The sequence below is a fragment of the Phalangium opilio genome, unplaced genomic scaffold (assembly GCF_054372755.1).
Source record: "Phalangium opilio isolate 3A_F unplaced genomic scaffold, DU_Popi_V2 ptg000056l_1, whole genome shotgun sequence".
Lineage (NCBI taxonomy): Eukaryota > Metazoa > Arthropoda > Arachnida > Opiliones > Phalangiidae > Phalangium > Phalangium opilio.
The window spans coordinates 1,031,331-1,051,410 of NW_028324175.1; positions in this window are offsets into that span (position 1 = coordinate 1,031,331).

A 20,080-nucleotide genomic window follows, 5' to 3' on the forward strand; every position below is an offset into this window, starting at 1 on the left:
CCGCCGCCAACCACGCAGGTCCGTGCACTACCGCCGCCAACCACCCAGGTCCGTACGCTACCGCCACCAACCACCCAGGTCCGTGCGCTACCGCCGCCAGCCACCCAGGTCCGTGCGCCACCACCGCCAACCACCCAGGTCCGTGCGCCACCACCGCCAACCAACCAGGTCCGTGCGCCACCACCGCCAACCACCCAGGTCCGTGCGCTACGACCGCCAACCCCCCAGGTCCGTTCGCTACCAACGCCAACCACCCTGGTCCGTTCGCTACCGCCGCTAACCACCCAGGTCCGTCCGCTACCGCCGCCAACCACCCAGGTCCGTGCGCCACCACCGCCAACCACCCAGGTCCGTGCGCCACCACCGCCAACCACCCAGGTCCGTGCGCCACCACCGCCAACCAACCAGGTCCGTGCGCCACCACCGCCAACCACCCAGGTCCGTGCGCCACCACCGCCAACCAACCAGGTCCGTGCGCCACCACCGCCAACCAACCAGGTCCGTGCGCTACCCCCGCCAACCACCCAGGTCCGTGCGCTACCACCGCCAACCAACCAGGTCCGTGCGCTACCCCCGCCAACCACCCTGGTCCGTGCGCTACCGCCGCTAACCACCCAGGTCCGTGCGCTACCGCCGCCAACCACCCAGGTCCGTCTGCTACCGCCGCCAACCACCCAGGTCCGTCCGCTACCGCCGCCAACCACCCTGGTCCGTTCGCTACCGCCGCTAACCACCCAGGTCCGTCCGCTACCGCCGCCAACCACGCAGGTCCGTGCGCTACCGCCGCCAGCCACCCAGGTCCGTGCGCTACGACCGCCAGCCACCTAGGTCCGTACGCTACGACCGCCAGCCACCCAGGTCCGTGCGCCACCACCGCCAACCAACCAGGTCCGTGCGCTACCCCCGCCAACCACCCAGGTCCGTGCGCTACCACCGCCAACCAACCAGGTCCGTGCGCTACCCCCGCCAACCACCCAGGTCCGTTCGCTACCGCCGCCAACCACCCGTAGAGAGACAGAACTCAGCAAGGGTGCGTCGATAGTTTACATTCCATGCTTTGAAAAAGAAGTACCTATCGATGCACTCTTGACTGAGTTCAAAGATCTCTACGAGGATTCAAACGTATACCTTCCGAGAAAGGTTTTTTACATATGTGAAAATAAAAAGTTTTCCAATTACTCCTATGGAAAAGCATTCCATAGGAGTATTGGGCACTGGCCTGAGACCCCGCAAAAGTTGAAAGCGAAGGTAGAGAAAGAAACTAAAGTGCGTTACAACGCCGCGGTGGTTAACCTTTACAGGGATGGAGAAGATAGTGTTGGATGGCACTCCGATGATGAACGTGGGGTTCATTCAACAATTGCCTCATTATCTATCGGCGCGGAAAGAATGTTCTTAATGCGCCCGAAAGGTATAAGCCGTGCTACCATTTCGGTTAGCTTAACCAATAGATCCTTTCCTTTAATGAAAGGGGTTAATTGCCAAAAAGATTGGCAGCACTCTGTGCCTCGAGATTCAACCCCCAAGTTAAAAGAAAGGATTAATATTACCTTTCGATATATGGGGGAATTGCATAGCACTTCTGCTAAAGCAAATCCTCCATTTCTCTAAAGGTAATATTATAGAACGGGTTGGAATGAACTCCTCTTTTGTTATCGGAGTCCATCCACCCAATCGCCAACAATACCACCTCTTCCTTTTTTTGCCTTTGCTTTCTTCTTTTGTAGGTTAGGCAAGTAAAATTGAGAACACTGTAGCGAAATGTAGCTTGGGAGAGCTTTTTTTATAGCGTAGCTTAACGGACTGAAACATCAAGCACGCTCGCGCAAATTAAAAATTAGTTAATTCTAAATTAGAATTAGTTTTGGATCGATTCGGTTTTGCTAAACAAAAGATAAGGAGAACGATAAGTTTTTTAAAATTCAACAAATAACGGTTTATTACAAAAAATTAAAGAAAGTATTTTAAAAAGAGAGGTTGAAAAAATTGTTTTTAAAAATTCATTTACACGTTCGACGCACTATTATTTTAACCTTTTTTAGCACTTGAAATTTTAGGTTATTAGCAAATTTAAATTTTAATTAATACTCCGCGCTTCAATTATTTTCTCACCGCACAAATTTAATCCTTTTGGAACGCACTATTATTCCCGCCGCTAACCACCCAGGTCCGTGCGCTACCACCGCCAACCACCCAAGTCCGTCCGCTACCGCCGCCAACCACGCAGGTCCGTGCGCTACCACCGCCAACCACCCAGGTTCGTGTGCCACCACCGCCAACCACCCAGGTCCGTACGCTACCGCCGCCAAACACCCAGGTCCGTGCGCTACCACCGCCAACCACCCCGGGCCGTCCGCTACCGCCGCCAACCACCCAGGTCCGTCCGCTACCGCCGCTAACCACCCAGGTCCGTCCGCTAACCACCCAGGTCCGTCCGCTTCCACCGCCAACCACCCAGGGCCGTCCGCTACCGCCGCCAACCAACCAGGTCCGTCCGCTACTGCCGCTAATCACCCAGGTCCGTCCGCTACCACCGCCAACCACCCAGGTCCGTGCGCTACCACCGCCAGCCACCTAGGTCCGTACGCTACGACCGCCAGCCACCCAGGTCCGTGCGCCACCACCGCCAACCAACCAGGTCCGTGCGCTACCCCCGCCAACCACCCAGGTCCGTGCGCTACCACCGCCAACCAACCAGGTCCGTGCGCTACCCCCGCCAACCACCCAGGTCCGTTCGCTACCGCCGCCAACCACCCGTAGAGAGACAGAACTCAGCAAGGGTGCGTCGATAGTTTACATTCCATGCTTTGAAAAAGAAGTACCTATCGATGCACTCTTGACTGAGTTCAAAGATCTCTACGAGGATTCAAACGTATACCTTCCGAGAAAGGTTTTTTACATATGTGAAAATAAAAAGTTTTCCAATTACTCCTATGGAAAAGCATTCCATAGGAGTATTGGGCACTGGCCTGAGACCCTGCAAAAGTTGAAAGCGAAGGTAGAGAAAGAAACTAAAGTGCGTTACAACGCCGCGGTGGTTAACCTTTACAGGGATGGAGAAGATAGTGTTGGATGGCACTCCGATGATGAACGTGGGGTTCATTCAACAATTGCCTCATTATCTATCGGCGCGGAAAGAATGTTCTTAATGCGCCCGAAAGGTATAAGCCGTGCTACCATTTCGGTTAGCTTAACCAATAGATCCTTTCCTTTAATGAAAGGGGTTAATTGCCAAAAAGATTGGCAGCACTCTGTGCCTCGAGATTCAACCCCCAAGTTAAAAGAAAGGATTAATATTACCTTTCGATATATGGGGGAATTGCATAGCACTTCTGCTAAAGCAAATCCTCCATTTCTCTAAAGGTAATATTATAGCACGGGTTGGAATGAACTCCTCTTTTGTTATCGGAGTCCATCCACCCAATCGCCAACAATACCACCTCTTCCTTTTTTTGCCTTTGCTTTCTTCTTTTGTAGGTTAGGCAAGTAAAATTGAGAACACTGTAGCGAAATGTAGCATGGGAGAGCTTTTTTTATAGCGTAGCTTAACGGACTGAAACATCAAGCACGCTCGCGCAAATTAAAAATTAGTTTATTCTAAATTAGAATTAGTTTTGGATCGATTCGGTTTTGCTAAACAAAAGATAAGGAGTACGATAAGTTTTTTAAAATTCAACAAATAACGGTTTATTACAAAAAATTAAAGAAAGTATTTTAAAAAGAGAGGTTGAAAAAATTGTTTTTAAAAATTGATTTACACGTTCGACGCACTATTATTTTAACCTTTTTTAGCACTTGAAATTTTAGGTTATTAGCAAATTTAAATTTTAATTAATACTCCGCGCTTCAATTATTTTCTCACCGCACAAATTTAATCCTTTTGGAACGCACTATTATTCCCGCCGCTAACCACCCAGGTCCGTGCGCTACCACCGCCAACCACCCAAGTCCGTCCGCTACCGCCGCCAACCACGCAGGTCCGTGCGCTACCACCGCCAACCACCCAGGTTCGTGTGCCACCACCGCCAACCACCCAGGTCCGTACGCTACCGCCGCCAAACACCCAGGTCCATGCGCTACCACCGCCAACCACCCCGGGCCGTCCGCTACCGCCGCTAACCACCCAGGTCCGTCCGCTAACCACTCAGGTCCGTCCGCTTCCACCGCCAACCACCCAGGGCCGTCCGCTACCGCCGCCAACCAACCAGGTCCGTCCGCTACTGCCGCTAATCACCCAGGTCCGTCCGCTACCACCGCCAACCACCCAGGTCCGTGCGCTACCACCGCCAGCCACCTAGGTCCGTACGCTACGACCGCCAGCCACCCAGGTCCGTGCGCCACCACCGCCAACCAACCAGGTCCGTGCGCTACCCCCGCCAACCACCCAGGTCCGTCCGCTACCACCGCCAACCACCCAGGTCCGTGCGCTACCACCGCCAACCACCCAGGTCCGTGCGCTACCACCGCCAACCACCCAGGTCCGTGCGCTACGACCGCCAACCACCCAGGTCCGTGCGCTACCACCGCCAACCACCCAGGTCCGTGCGCTACCACCGCCAACTACCCAGGTCCGTGCGCTACCACCGCCAACTACCCAGGTCCGTGCGCTACCACCGCCAACCACCCAGGTCCGTTCGCTACCGCCGCTAACCACCCAGGTCCGTGCGCTACCAACGCCAACCACGCAGGTCCGTCCGCTACCGTCGCCAACCACGCAGGTCCGTCCGCTACCGTCGCCAACCACGCAGGTCCGTGCGCTACCACCGCCAACCACCCTGGTCCGTTCGCTACCGCCGCTAACCACCCAGGTCCGTCCGCTACCGCCGCCAACCACGCAGGTCCGTCCGCTACCGCCGCCAACCACCCAGGTCCGTGCGCCACCACGGCCAACCACCCAGGTCCGTACGCTACCGCCGCCAACCACCCAAGTCCGTGCGCTACCACCGCCAACCACCCAGGGCCGTCCGCTACCGCCGCCAACCAGCCAGGTCCGTCCGCTACCGCCGCTAACCACCCAGGTCCGTCCGCTACTGCCGCTAACCACCCAGGTCCGTCCGCTACCGCCGCCAACCACCCAGGTCCGTGCGCCACCACCGCCAACCACCCAGGTCCGTGCGCCACCACCGCCAACCACCCAGGTCCGTGCGCCACCACCGCCAACCACCCAGGTCCGTGCGCCACCACCGCTAGCCACCCAGGTCCGTTCGCCACCACCGCCAACCACCCAGGCCCGTGCGCTACGACCGCCAACCCCCCAGGTCCGTTCGCTACCACCGCCAACCACCCTGGTCCGTTCGCTACCGCCGCTAACCACCCAGGTCCGTCCGCTACCACCGCCAACTACCCAGGTCCGTGCGCTACCACCGCTAACCACCCAGGTCCGTTCGCTACCGCCGCTAACCACCCAGGTCCGTGCGCTACCACCGCCAACCACCCAGGTCCGTCCGCTACCGCGGCCAACCACCCAGGTCCGTCCGCTACCGCCGCCAACCACGCAGGTCCGTGCGCTACCGCCGCCAACCACCCAGGTCCGTACGCTACCGCCACCAACCACCCAGGTCCGTGCGCTACCGCCGCCAGCCACCCAGGTCCGTGCGCCACCACCGCCAACCACCCAGGTCCGTGCGCCACCACCGCCAACCAACCAGGTCCGTTCGCCACCACCGCCAACCACCCAGGTCCGTGCGCTACGACCGCCAACCCCCCAGGTCCGTTCGCTACCACCGCCAACCACCCTGGTCCGTTCGCTACCGCCGCTAACCACCCAGGTCCGTCCGCTACCGCCGCCAACCACCCAGGTCCGTGCGCCACCACCGCCAACCACCCAGGTCCGTGCGCCACCACCGCCAACCACCCAGGTCCGTGCGCCACCACCGCCAACCACCCAGGTCCGTGCGCCACCACCGCCAACCAACCAGGTCCGTGCGCCACCACCGCCAGCTTCCCAGGTCCGTGCGCTACCCCCGCCAACCACCCAGGTCCGTGCGCTACGACCGCCAACCCCCCAGGTCCGTTCGCTACCACCGCCAACCACCCTGGTCCGTTCGCTACCGCCGCTAACCACCCAGGTCCGTCCGCTACCACCGCCAACTACCCAGGTCCGTGCGCTACCACCGCTAACCACCCAGGTCCGTTCGCTACCGCCGCTAACCACCCAGGTCCGTGCGCTACCACCGCCAACCACCCAGGTCCGTCCGCTACCGCGGCCAACCACCCAGGTCCGTCCGCTACCGCCGCCAACCACGCAGGTCCGTACGCTACCGCCGCCAACCACCCAAGTCCGTGCGCTACCACCGCCAACCACCCAGGGCCGTCCGCTACCGCCGCCAACCAGCCAGGTCCGTCCGCTACCGCCGCTAACCACCCAGGTCCGTCCGCTACTGCCGCTAACCACCCAGGTCCGTCCGCTACCACCGCCAACCACCCAGCTCCGTCCGCTACCACCGCCAACTACCCAGGTCCGTGCGCTACCACCGCCAACTACCCAGGTCCGTGCGCTACCACCGCTAACCACCCAGGTCCGTTCGCTACCGCCGCTAACCTTCCAGGTCCGTGCGCTACCACCGCCAACCACCCAGGTCCGTCCGCTACCGCGGCCAACCACCCAGGTCCGTCCGCTACCGCCGCCAACCACGCAGGTCCGTGCGCTACCGCCGCCAACCACCCAGGTCCGTACGCTACCGCCACCAACCACCCAGGTCCGTGCGCTACCGCCGCCAGCCACCCAGGTCCGTGCGCCACCACCGCCAACCACCCAGGTCCGTGCGCCACCACCGCCAACCAACCAGGTCCGTTCGCCACCACCGCCAACCACCCAGGTCCGTGCGCTACGACCGCCAACCCCCCAGGTCCGTTCGCTACCACCGCCAACCACCCTGGTCCGTTCGCTACCGCCGCTAACCACCCAGGTCCGTCCGCTACCGCCGCCAACCACCCAGGTCCGTGCGCCACCACCGCCAACCACCCAGGTCCGTGCGCCACCACCGCCAACCACCCAGGTCCGTGCGCCACCACCGCCAACCACCCAGGTCCGTGCGCCACCACCGCCAGCCACCCAGGTCCGTTCGCCACCACCGCCAACCACCCAGGTCCGTGCGCTACGACCGCCAACCCCCCAGGTCCGTTCGCTACCACCGCCAACCACCCTGGTCCGTTCGCTACCGCCGCTAACCACCCAGGTCCGTCCGCTACCACCGCCAACTACCCAGGTCCGTGCGCTACCACCGCTAACCACCCAGGTCCGTTCGCTACCGCCGCTAACCACCCAGGTCCGTGCGCTACCACCGCCAACCACCCAGGTCCGTCCGCTACCGCGGCCAACCACCCAGGTCCGTCCGCTACCGCCGCCAACCACGCAGGTCCGTGCGCTACCGCCGCCAACCACCCAGGTCCGTACGCTACCGCCACCAACCACCCAGGTCCGTGCGCTACCGCCGCCAGCCACCCAGGTCCGTGCGCCACCACCGCCAACCACCCAGGTCCGTGCGCCACCACCGCCAACCAACCAGGTCCGTTCGCCACCACCGCCAACCACCCAGGTCCGTGCGCTACGACCGCCAACCCCCAGGTCCGTTCGCTACCACCGCCAACCACCCTGGTCCGTTCGCTACCGCCGCTAACCACCCAGGTCCGTCCGCTACCGCCGCCAACCACCCAGGTCCGTGCGCCACCACCGCCAACCTCCCAGGTCCGTGCGCCACCACCGCCAACCACCCAGGTCCGTGCGCCACCACCGCCAACCACCCAGGTCCGTGCGCCACCACCGCCAACCAACCAGGTCCGTGCGCCACCACCGCCAGCTTCCCAGGTCCGTGCGCTACCCCCGCCAACCACCCAGGTCCGTGCGCTACGACCGCCAACCCCCCAGGTCCGTTCGCTACCACCGCCAACCACCCTGGTCCGTTCGCTACCGCCGCTAACCACCCAGGTCCGTCCGCTACCACCGCCAACTACCCAGGTCCGTGCGCTACCACCGCTAACCACCCAGGTCCGTTCGCTACCGCCGCTAACCACCCAGGTCCGTGCGCTACCACCGCCAACCACCCAGGTCCGTCCGCTACCGCGGCCAACCACCCAGGTCCGTCCGCTACCGCCGCCAACCACGCAGGTCCGTGCGCTACCGCCGCCAACCACCCAGGTCCGTACGCTACCGCCACCAACCACCCAGGTCCGTGCGCTACCGCCGCCAGCCACCCAGGTCCGTGCGCCACCACCGCCAACCACCCAGGTCCGTGCGCCACCACCGCCAACCAACCAGGTCCGTTCGCCACCACCGCCAACCACCCAGGTCCGTGCGCTACGACCGCCAACCCCCCAGGTCCGTTCGCTACCACCGCCAACCACCCTGGTCCGTTCGCTACCGCCGCTAACCACCCAGGTCCGTCCGCTACCGCCGCCAACCACCCAGGTCCGTGCGCCACCACCGCCAACCACCCAGGTCTGTGCGCCACCACCGCCAACTACCCAGGTCCGTGCGCCACCACCGCCAACCAACCAGGTCCGTGCGCCACCACCGCCAACCACCCAGGTCCGTGCGCTACGACCGCCAACCCCCCAGGTCCGTTCGCTACCACCGCCAACCACCCTGGTCCATTCGCTACCGCCGCTAACCACCCAGGTCCGTCCGCTACCGCCGCCAACCACCCAGGTCCGTGCGCCACCACCGCCAACCACCCAGGTCCGTGCGCCACCACCGCCAACCACCCAGGTCCGTGCGCCACCACCGCCAACCACCCAGGTCCGTGCGCCACCACCGCCAACCAACCAGGTCCGTGCGCCACCACCGCCAGCTTCCCAGGTCCGTGCGCTACCCCCGCCAACCACCCAGGTCCGTGCGCTACGACCGCCAACCCCCCAGGTCCGTTCGCTACCACCGCCAACCACCCTGGTCCGTTCGCTACCGCCGCTAACCACCCAGGTCCGTCCGCTACCGCCGCCAACCACGCAGGTCCGTGCGCTACCGCCGCCAGCCACCCAGGTCCGTGCGCTACGACCGCCAGCCACCTAGGTCCGTACGCTACGACCGCCAGCCACCCAGGTCCGTGCGCCACCACCGCCAACCAACCAGGTCCGTGCGCTACCCCCGCCAACCACCCAGGTCCGTGCGCTACCACCGCCAACCAACCAGGTCCGTGCGCTACCCCCGCCAACCACCCAGGTCCGTTCGCTACCGCCGCCAACCACCCGTAGAGAGACAGAACTCAGCAAGGGTGCGTCGATAGTTTACATTCCATGCTTTGAAAAAGAAGTACCTATCGATGCACTCTTGACTGAGTTCAAAGATCTCTACGAGGATTCAAACGTATACCTTCCGAGAAAGGTTTTTTACATATGTGAAAATAAAAAGTTTTCCAATTACTCCTATGGAAAAGCATTCCATAGGAGTATTGGGCACTGGCCTGAGACCCCGCAAAAGTTGAAAGCGAAGGTAGAGAAAGAAACTAAAGTGCGTTACAACGCCGCGGTGGTTAACCTTTACAGGGATGGAGAAGATAGTGTTGGATGGCACTCCGATGATGAACGTGGGGTTCATTCAACAATTGCCTCATTATCTATCGGCGCGGAAAGAATGTTCTTAATGCGCCCGAAAGGTATAAGCCGTGCTACCATTTCGGTTAGCTTAACCAATAGATCCTTTCCTTTAATGAAAGGGGTTAATTGCCAAAAAGATTGGCAGCACTCTGTGCCTCGAGATTCAACCCCCAAGTTAAAAGAAAGGATTAATATTACCTTTCGATATATGGGGGAATTGCATAGCACTTCTGCTAAAGCAAATCCTCCATTTCTCTAAAGGTAATATTATAGAACGGGTTGGAATGAACTCCTCTTTTGTTATCGGAGTCCATCCACCCAATCGCCAACAATACCACCTCTTCCTTTTTTTGCCTTTGCTTTCTTCTTTTGTAGGTTAGGCAAGTAAAATTGAGAACACTGTAGCGAAATGTAGCTTGGGAGAGCTTTTTTTATAGCGTAGCTTAACGGACTGAAACATCAAGCACGCTCGCGCAAATTAAAAATTAGTTAATTCTAAATTAGAATTAGTTTTGGATCGATTCGGTTTTGCTAAACAAAAGATAAGGAGAACGATAAGTTTTTTAAAATTCAACAAATAACGGTTTATTACAAAAAATTAAAGAAAGTATTTTAAAAAGAGAGGTTGAAAAAATTGTTTTTAAAAATTCATTTACACGTTCGACGCACTATTATTTTAACCTTTTTTAGCACTTGAAATTTTAGGTTATTAGCAAATTTAAATTTTAATTAATACTCCGCGCTTCAATTATTTTCTCACCGCACAAATTTAATCCTTTTGGAACGCACTATTATTCCCGCCGCTAACCACCCAGGTCCGTGCGCTACCACCGCCAACCACCCAAGTCCGTCCGCTACCGCCGCCAACCACGCAGGTCCGTGCGCTACCACCGCCAACCACCCAGGTTCGTGTGCCACCACCGCCAACCACCCAGGTCCGTACGCTACCGCCGCCAAACACCCAGGTCCGTGCGCTACCACCGCCAACCACCCCGGGCCGTCCGCTACCGCCGCCAACCACCCAGGTCCGTCCGCTACCGCCGCTAACCACCCAGGTCCGTCCGCTAACCACCCAGGTCCGTCCGCTTCCACCGCCAACCACCCAGGGCCGTCCGCTACCGCCGCCAACCAACCAGGTCCGTCCGCTACTGCCGCTAATCACCCAGGTCCGTCCGCTACCACCGCCAACCACCCAGGTCCGTGCGCTACCACCGCCAGCCACCTAGGTCCGTACGCTACGACCGCCAGCCACCCAGGTCCGTGCGCCACCACCGCCAACCAACCAGGTCCGTGCGCTACCCCCGCCAACCACCCAGGTCCGTGCGCTACCACCGCCAACCAACCAGGTCCGTGCGCTACCCCCGCCAACCACCCAGGTCCGTTCGCTACCGCCGCCAACCACCCGTAGAGAGACAGAACTCAGCAAGGGTGCGTCGATAGTTTACATTCCATGCTTTGAAAAAGAAGTACCTATCGATGCACTCTTGACTGAGTTCAAAGATCTCTACGAGGATTCAAACGTATACCTTCCGAGAAAGGTTTTTTACATATGTGAAAATAAAAAGTTTTCCAATTACTCCTATGGAAAAGCATTCCATAGGAGTATTGGGCACTGGCCTGAGACCCTGCAAAAGTTGAAAGCGAAGGTAGAGAAAGAAACTAAAGTGCGTTACAACGCCGCGGTGGTTAACCTTTACAGGGATGGAGAAGATAGTGTTGGATGGCACTCCGATGATGAACGTGGGGTTCATTCAACAATTGCCTCATTATCTATCGGCGCGGAAAGAATGTTCTTAATGCGCCCGAAAGGTATAAGCCGTGCTACCATTTCGGTTAGCTTAACCAATAGATCCTTTCCTTTAATGAAAGGGGTTAATTGCCAAAAAGATTGGCAGCACTCTGTGCCTCGAGATTCAACCCCCAAGTTAAAAGAAAGGATTAATATTACCTTTCGATATATGGGGGAATTGCATAGCACTTCTGCTAAAGCAAATCCTCCATTTCTCTAAAGGTAATATTATAGCACGGGTTGGAATGAACTCCTCTTTTGTTATCGGAGTCCATCCACCCAATCGCCAACAATACCACCTCTTCCTTTTTTTGCCTTTGCTTTCTTCTTTTGTAGGTTAGGCAAGTAAAATTGAGAACACTGTAGCGAAATGTAGCATGGGAGAGCTTTTTTTATAGCGTAGCTTAACGGACTGAAACATCAAGCACGCTCGCGCAAATTAAAAATTAGTTTATTCTAAATTAGAATTAGTTTTGGATCGATTCGGTTTTGCTAAACAAAAGATAAGGAGAACGATAAGTTTTTTAAAATTCAACAAATAACGGTTTATTACAAAAAATTAAAGAAAGTATTTTAAAAAGAGAGGTTGAAAAAATTGTTTTTAAAAATTGATTTACACGTTCGACGCACTATTATTTTAACCTTTTTTAGCACTTGAAATTTTAGGTTATTAGCAAATTTAAATTTTAATTAATACTCCGCGCTTCAATTATTTTCTCACCGCACAAATTTAATCCTTTTGGAACGCACTATTATTCCCGCCGCTAACCACCCAGGTCCGTGCGCTACCACCGCCAACCACCCAAGTCCGTCCGCTACCGCCGCCAACCACGCAGGTCCGTGCGCTACCACCGCCAACCACCCAGGTTCGTGTGCCACCACCGCCAACCACCCAGGTCCGTACGCTACCGCCGCCAAACACCCAGGTCCATGCGCTACCACCGCCAACCACCCCGGGCCGTCCGCTACCGCCGCTAACCACCCAGGTCCGTCCGCTAACCACTCAGGTCCGTCCGCTTCCACCGCCAACCACCCAGGGCCGTCCGCTACCGCCGCCAACCAACCAGGTCCGTCCGCTACTGCCGCTAATCACCCAGGTCCGTCCGCTACCACCGCCAACCACCCAGGTCCGTGCGCTACCACCGCCAGCCACCTAGGTCCGTACGCTACGACCGCCAGCCACCCAGGTCCGTGCGCCACCACCGCCAACCAACCAGGTCCGTGCGCTACCCCCGCCAACCACCCAGGTCCGTCCGCTACCACCGCCAACCACCCAGGTCCGTGCGCTACCACCGCCAACCACCCAGGTCCGTGCGCTACCACCGCCAACCACCCAGGTCCGTGCGCTACGACCGCCAACCACCCAGGTCCGTGCGCTACCACCGCCAACCACCCAGGTCCGTGCGCTACCACCGCCAACTACCCAGGTCCGTGCGCTACCACCGCCAACTACCCAGGTCCGTGCGCTACCACCGCCAACCACCCAGGTCCGTTCGCTACCGCCGCTAACCACCCAGGTCCGTGCGCTACCAACGCCAACCACGCAGGTCCGTCCGCTACCGTCGCCAACCACGCAGGTCCGTCCGCTACCGTCGCCAACCACGCAGGTCCGTGCGCTACCACCGCCAACCACCCTGGTCCGTTCGCTACCGCCGCTAACCACCCAGGTCCGTCCGCTACCGCCGCCAACCACGCAGGTCCGTCCGCTACCGCCGCCAACCACCCAGGTCCGTGCGCCACCACGGCCAACCACCCAGGTCCGTACGCTACCGCCGCCAACCACCCAAGTCCGTGCGCTACCACCGCCAACCACCCAGGGCCGTCCGCTACCGCCGCCAACCAGCCAGGTCCGTCCGCTACCGCCGCTAACCACCCAGGTCCGTCCGCTACTGCCGCTAACCACCCAGGTCCGTCCGCTACCGCCGCCAACCACCCAGGTCCGTGCGCCACCACCGCCAACCACCCAGGTCCGTGCGCCACCACCGCCAACCACCCAGGTCCGTGCGCCACCACCGCCAACCACCCAGGTCCGTGCGCCACCACCGCTAGCCACCCAGGTCCGTTCGCCACCACCGCCAACCACCCAGGCCCGTGCGCTACGACCGCCAACCCCCCAGGTCCGTTCGCTACCACCGCCAACCACCCTGGTCCGTTCGCTACCGCCGCTAACCACCCAGGTCCGTCCGCTACCACCGCCAACTACCCAGGTCCGTGCGCTACCACCGCTAACCACCCAGGTCCGTTCGCTACCGCCGCTAACCACCCAGGTCCGTGCGCTACCACCGCCAACCACCCAGGTCCGTCCGCTACCGCGGCCAACCACCCAGGTCCGTCCGCTACCGCCGCCAACCACGCAGGTCCGTGCGCTACCGCCGCCAACCACCCAGGTCCGTACGCTACCGCCACCAACCACCCAGGTCCGTGCGCTACCGCCGCCAGCCACCCAGGTCCGTGCGCCACCACCGCCAACCACCCAGGTCCGTGCGCCACCACCGCCAACCAACCAGGTCCGTTCGCCACCACCGCCAACCACCCAGGTCCGTGCGCTACGACCGCCAACCCCCCAGGTCCGTTCGCTACCACCGCCAACCACCCTGGTCCGTTCGCTACCGCCGCTAACCACCCAGGTCCGTCCGCTACCGCCGCCAACCACCCAGGTCCGTGCGCCACCACCGCCAACCACCCAGGTCCGTGCGCCACCACCGCCAACCACCCAGGTCCGTGCGCCACCACCGCCAACCACCCAGGTCCGTGCGCCACCACCGCCAACCAACCAGGTCCGTGCGCCACCACCGCCAGCTTCCCAGGTCCGTGCGCTACCCCCGCCAACCACCCAGGTCCGTGCGCTACGACCGCCAACCCCCCAGGTCCGTTCGCTACCACCGCCAACCACCCTGGTCCGTTCGCTACCGCCGCTAACCACCCAGGTCCGTCCGCTACCACCGCCAACTACCCAGGTCCGTGCGCTACCACCGCTAACCACCCAGGTCCGTTCGCTACCGCCGCTAACCACCCAGGTCCGTGCGCTACCACCGCCAACCACCCAGGTCCGTCCGCTACCGCGGCCAACCACCCAGGTCCGTCCGCTACCGCCGCCAACCACGCAGGTCCGTACGCTACCGCCGCCAACCACCCAAGTCCGTGCGCTACCACCGCCAACCACCCAGGGCCGTCCGCTACCGCCGCCAACCAGCCAGGTCCGTCCGCTACCGCCGCTAACCACCCAGGTCCGTCCGCTACTGCCGCTAACCACCCAGGTCCGTCCGCTACCACCGCCAACCACCCAGCTCCGTCCGCTACCACCGCCAACTACCCAGGTCCGTGCGCTACCACCGCCAACTACCCAGGTCCGTGCGCTACCACCGCTAACCACCCAGGTCCGTTCGCTACCGCCGCTAACCTTCCAGGTCCGTGCGCTACCACCGCCAACCACCCAGGTCCGTCCGCTACCGCGGCCAACCACCCAGGTCCGTCCGCTACCGCCGCCAACCACGCAGGTCCGTGCGCTACCGCCGCCAACCACCCAGGTCCGTACGCTACCGCCACCAACCACCCAGGTCCGTGCGCTACCGCCGCCAGCCACCCAGGTCCGTGCGCCACCACCGCCAACCACCCAGGTCCGTGCGCCACCACCGCCAACCAACCAGGTCCGTTCGCCACCACCGCCAACCACCCAGGTCCGTGCGCTACGACCGCCAACCCCCCAGGTCCGTTCGCTACCACCGCCAACCACCCTGGTCCGTTCGCTACCGCCGCTAACCACCCAGGTCCGTCCGCTACCGCCGCCAACCACCCAGGTCCGTGCGCCACCACCGCCAACCACCCAGGTCCGTGCGCCACCACCGCCAACCACCCAGGTCCGTGCGCCACCACCGCCAACCACCCAGGTCCGTGCGCCACCACCGCCAGCCACCCAGGTCCGTTCGCCACCACCGCCAACCACCCAGGTCCGTGCGCTACGACCGCCAACCCCCCAGGTCCGTTCGCTACCACCGCCAACCACCCTGGTCCGTTCGCTACCGCCGCTAACCACCCAGGTCCGTCCGCTACCACCGCCAACTACCCAGGTCCGTGCGCTACCACCGCTAACCACCCAGGTCCGTTCGCTACCGCCGCTAACCACCCAGGTCCGTGCGCTACCACCGCCAACCACCCAGGTCCGTCCGCTACCGCGGCCAACCACCCAGGTCCGTCCGCTACCGCCGCCAACCACGCAGGTCCGTGCGCTACCGCCGCCAACCACCCAGGTCCGTACGCTACCGCCACCAACCACCCAGGTCCGTGCGCTACCGCCGCCAGCCACCCAGGTCCGTGCGCCACCACCGCCAACCACCCAGGTCCGTGCGCCACCACCGCCAACCAACCAGGTCCGTTCGCCACCACCGCCAACCACCCAGGTCCGTGCGCTACGACCGCCAACCCCCAGGTCCGTTCGCTACCACCGCCAACCACCCTGGTCCGTTCGCTACCGCCGCTAACCACCCAGGTCCGTCCGCTACCGCCGCCAACCACCCAGGTCCGTGCGCCACCACCGCCAACCTCCCAGGTCCGTGCGCCACCACCGCCAACCACCCAGGTCCGTGCGCCACCACCGCCAACCACCCAGGTCCGTGCGCCACCACCGCCAACCAACCAGGTCCGTGCGCCACCACCGCCAGCTTCCCAGGTCCGTGCGCTACCCCCGCCAACCACCCAGGTCCGTGCGCTACGACCGCCAACCCCCCAGGTCCGTTCGCTACCACCGCCAACCACCCTGGTCCGTTCGCTACCGCCGCTAACCACCCAGGTCCGTCCGCTACCACCGCCAACTACCCAGGTCCGTGCGCTACCACCGCTAACCACCCAGGTCCGTTCGCTACCGCCGCTAACCACCCAGGTCCGTGCGCTACCACCGCCAACCACCCAGGTCCGTCCGCTACCGCGGCCAACCACCCAGGTCCGTCCGCTACCGCCGCCAACCACGCAGGTCCGTGCGCTACCGCCGCCAACCACCCAGGTCCGTACGCTACCGCCACCAACCACCCAGGTCCGTGCGCTACCGCCGCCAGCCACCCAGGTCCGTGCGCCACCACCGCCAACCACCCAGGTCCGTGCGCCACCACCGCCAACCAACCAGGTCCGTTCGCCACCACCGCCAACCACCCAGGTCCGTGCGCTACGACCGCCAACCCCCCAGGTCCGTTCGCTACCACCGCCAACCACCCTGGTCCGTTCGCTACCGCCGCTAACCACCCAGGTCCGTCCGCTACCGCCGCCAACCACCCAGGTCCGTGCGCCACCACCGCCAACCACCCAGGTCTGTGCGCCACCACCGCCAACTACCCAGGTCCGTGCGCCACCACCGCCAACCAACCAGGTCCGTGCGCCACCACCGCCAACCACCCAGGTCCGTGCGCTACGACCGCCAACCCCCCAGGTCCGTTCGCTACCACCGCCAACCACCCTGGTCCATTCGCTACCGCCGCTAACCACCCAGGTCCGTCCGCTACCGCCGCCAACCACCCAGGTCCGTGCGCCACCACCGCCAACCACCCAGGTCCGTGCGCCACCACCGCCAACCACCCAGGTCCGTGCGCCACCACCGCCAACCACCCAGGTCCGTGCGCCACCACCGCCAACCAACCAGGTCCGTGCGCCACCACCGCCAGCTTCCCAGGTCCGTGCGCTACCCCCGCCAACCACCCAGGTCCGTGCGCTACGACCGCCAACCCCCCAGGTCCGTTCGCTACCACCGCCAACCACCCTGGTCCGTTCGCTACCGCCGCTAACCACCCAGGTCCGTCCGCTACCACCGCCAACTACCCAGGTCCGTGCGCTACCACCGCTAACCACCCAGGTCCGTTCGCTACCGCCGCTAACCACCCAGGTCCGTGCGCTACCACCGCCAACCACCCAGGTCCGTCCGCTACCGCGGCCAACCACCCAGGTCCGTCCGCTACCGCCGCCAACCACGCAGGTCCGTACGCTACCGCCGCCAACCACCCAAGTCCGTGCGCTACCACCGCCAACCACCCAGGGCCGTCCGCTACCGCCGCCAACCAGCCAGGTCCGTCCGCTACCGCCGCTAACCACCCAGGTCCGTCCGCTACTGCCGCTAACCACCCAGGTCCGTCCGCTACCACCGCCAACCACCCAGCTCCGTCCGCTACCACCGCCAACTACCCAGGTCCGTGCGCTACCACCGCCAACTACCCAGGTCCGTGCGCTACCACCGCTAACCACCCAGGTCCGTTCGCTACCGCCGCTAACCTTCCAGGTCCGTGCGCTACCACCGCCAACCACCCAGGTCCGTCCGCTACCGCGGCCAACCACCCAGGTCCGTCCGCTACCGCCGCCAACCACGCAGGTCCGTGCGCTACCGCCGCCAACCACCCAGGTCCGTACGCTACCGCCACCAACCACCCAGGTCCGTGCGCTACCGCCGCCAGCCACCCAGGTCCGTGCGCCACCACCGCCAACCACCCAGGTCCGTGCGCCACCACCGCCAACCAACCAGGTCCGTTCGCCACCACCGCCAACCACCCAGGTCCGTGCGCTACGACCGCCAACCCCCCAGGTCCGTTCGCTACCACCGCCAACCACCCTGGTCCGTTCGCTACCGCCGCTAACCACCCAGGTCCGTCCGCTACCGCCGCCAACCACCCAGGTCCGTGCGCCACCACCGCCAACCACCCAGGTCCGTGCGCCACCACCGCCAACCACCCAGGTCCGTGCGCCACCACCGCCAACCACCCAGGTCCGTGCGCCACCACCGCCAGCCACCCAGGTCCGTTCGCCACCACCGCCAACCACCCAGGTCCGTGCGCTACGACCGCCAACCCCCCAGGTCCGTTCGCTACCACCGCTAACCACCCAGGTCCGTTCGCTACCGCCGCTAACCACCCAGGTCCGTGCGCTACCACCGCCAACCACCCAGGTCCGTCCGCTACCGCGGCCAACCACCCAGGTCCGTCCGCTACCGCCGCCAACCACGCAGGTCCGTGCGCTACCGCCGCCAACCACCCAGGTCCGTACGCTACCGCCACCAACCACCCAGGTCCGTGCGCTACCGCCGCCAGCCACCCAGGTCCGTGCGCCACCACCGCCAACCACCCAGGTCCGTGCGCCACCACCGCCAACCAACCAGGTCCGTTCGCCACCACCGCCAACCACCCAGGTCCGTGCGCTACGACCGCCAACCCCCCAGGTCCGTTCGCTACCACCGCCAACCACCCTGGTCCGTTCGCTACCGCCGCTAACCACCCAGGTCCGTCCGCTACCGCCGCCAACCACCCAGGTCCGTGCGCCACCACCGCCAACCACCCAGGTCCGTGCGCCACCACCGCCAACCACCCAGGTCCGTGCGCCACCACCGCCAACCAACCAGGTCCGTGCGCCACCACCGCCAGCTTCCCAGGTCCGTGCGCTACCCCCGCCAACCACCCAGGTCCGTGCGCTACGACCGCCAACCCCCCAGGTCCGTTCGCTACCACCGCCAACCACCCTGGTCCGTTCGCTACCGCCGCTAACCACCCAGGTCCGTCCGCTACCACCGCCAACTACCCAGGTCCGTGCGCTACCACCGCTAACCACCCAGGTCCGTTCGCTACCGCCGCTAACCACCCAGGTCCGTGCGCTACCACCGCCAACCACCCAGGTCCGTCCGCTACCGCGGCCAACCACCCAGGTCCGTCCGCTACCGCCGCCAACCACGCAGGTCCGTGCGCTACCGCCGCCAACCACCCAGGTCCGTACGCTACCGCCACCAACCACCCAGGTCCGTGCGCTACCGCCGCCAGCCACCCAGGTCCGTGCGCCACCACCGCCAACCACCCAGGTCCGTGCGCCACCACCGCCAACCAACCAGGTCCGTTCGCCACCACCGCCAACCACCCAGGTCCGTGCGCTACGACCGCCAACCCCCCAGGTCCGTTCGCTACCACCGCCAACCACCCTGGTCCGTTCGCTACCGCCGCTAACCACCCAGGTCCGTCCGCTACCGCCGCCAACCACCCAGGTCCGTGCGCCACCACCGCCAACCACCCAGGTCTGTGCGCCACCACCGCCAACTACCCAGGTCCGTGCGCCACCACCGCCAACCAACCAGGTCCGTGCGCCACCACCGCCAACCACCCAGGTCCGTGCGCCACCACCGCCAACCAACCAGGTCCGTGCGCCACCACCGCCAACCAACCAGGTCCGTGCGCTACCCCCGCCAACCACCCAGGTCCGTGCGCTACCACCGCCAACCAACCAGGTCCGTGCGCTACCCCCGCCAACCACCCAGGTCCGTGCGCTACCGCCGCTAACCACCCAGGTCCGTGCGCTACCGCCGCCAACCACCCAGGTCCGTCTGCTACCGCCGCCAACCACCCAGGTCCGTCCGCTACCACCGCCAACCACCCTGGTCCTTTCGCTACCGCCGCTAACCACCCAGGTCCGTCCGCTACCGCCGCCAACCACGCAGGTCCGTGCGCTACCGCCGCCAGCCACCCAGGTCCGTGCGCTACGACCGCCAGCCACCTAGGTCCGTACGCTACGACCGCCAGCCACCCAGGTCCGTGCGCCACCACCGCCAACCATCCAGGTCCGTGCGCTACCCCGCCAACCACCCAGGTCCGTGCGCTACCACCGCCAACCAACCAGGTCCGTGCGCTACCCCCGCCAACCACCCAGGTCCGTGCGCTACCGCCGCCAACCACCCGTAGAGAGACAGAACTCAGCAAGGGTGCGTCGATAGTTTACATTCCATGCTTTGAAAAAGAAGTAACTATCGATGCA